Source organism: Micropterus dolomieu, unplaced genomic scaffold, assembly GCF_021292245.1.
Source record: "Micropterus dolomieu isolate WLL.071019.BEF.003 ecotype Adirondacks unplaced genomic scaffold, ASM2129224v1 contig_4156, whole genome shotgun sequence".
In the NCBI taxonomy this organism is placed as follows: domain Eukaryota; kingdom Metazoa; phylum Chordata; class Actinopteri; order Centrarchiformes; family Centrarchidae; genus Micropterus; species Micropterus dolomieu.
Genome location: NW_025733146.1, coordinates 45 through 694, shown reverse-complemented (window position 1 = coordinate 694; position 650 = coordinate 45). Strand labels below are relative to the sequence as shown.

General features: G+C 40.9%; 1 non-coding gene across 1 annotated transcript; it reads left to right on the top strand.

Moving 5' to 3' along the window:
• The first annotated feature begins 174 nt into the window (after positions 1–174).
• LOC123964640 lies at positions 175–381 on the top strand. The gene has a single exon (XR_006823498.1). It is a non-coding gene; the product is annotated as a small nucleolar RNA U3 (small nucleolar RNA).
• The last annotated feature ends 269 nt before the right edge of the window (positions 382–650 follow it).

Genomic DNA, 650 nt, shown 5'->3' with positions numbered 1-650 from the left:
GATTTCATTTCAAAATGATAACTTTACATGTGCTTTACAAATGCTGCTGTGACTGAGGTCTTAATCTGTCAGTGATGATGCTGTGATTGCAGGAGGAGCGTCCGTCAGGAGTTCACCAGCAGTAAAAGCGCTCGTCTCCAGACACAAGACCCTGAGAAACAGCCTCAACAAACCAAGGCTATACTTTCAGGGATCATTTCTTTAGTTGTTGGCTTGAGGAATGTGTTTCTAAAGAGTTTGGTCTCGCTCTCCACGATGAAGAGTTAAGATGTTTCCTTCAGAGCAGGAAGCTGGTGGGAAGACTTTGGTTCTTCTCCACTGCTGAAGATTGTTCAGTGTTTCGGAATGAGACTCTGATGGAGGGAACATGTTCTGAGTGGACACTTCATCCCGTTATGTGATTTATTCTTACATATGAGCTTGATTTGACAAGAAACACATCAAATTGCAGAGTCAGGGTGTCTTAAAGTTATAGAAGGCCAAGGCTCTTACTTATTTTAATGTTGGTATGTTGGCAGTGCACTATTGTTCCACTTTGCATATGACATTTTAAGGAAATAACACAAAACGATCAAGTGAAAACGTGCAAGGAGAGTATGATTTATGACTTTCTGCATATTTATTTTCTTGTTTGGTTTGAGTCGCTGCAG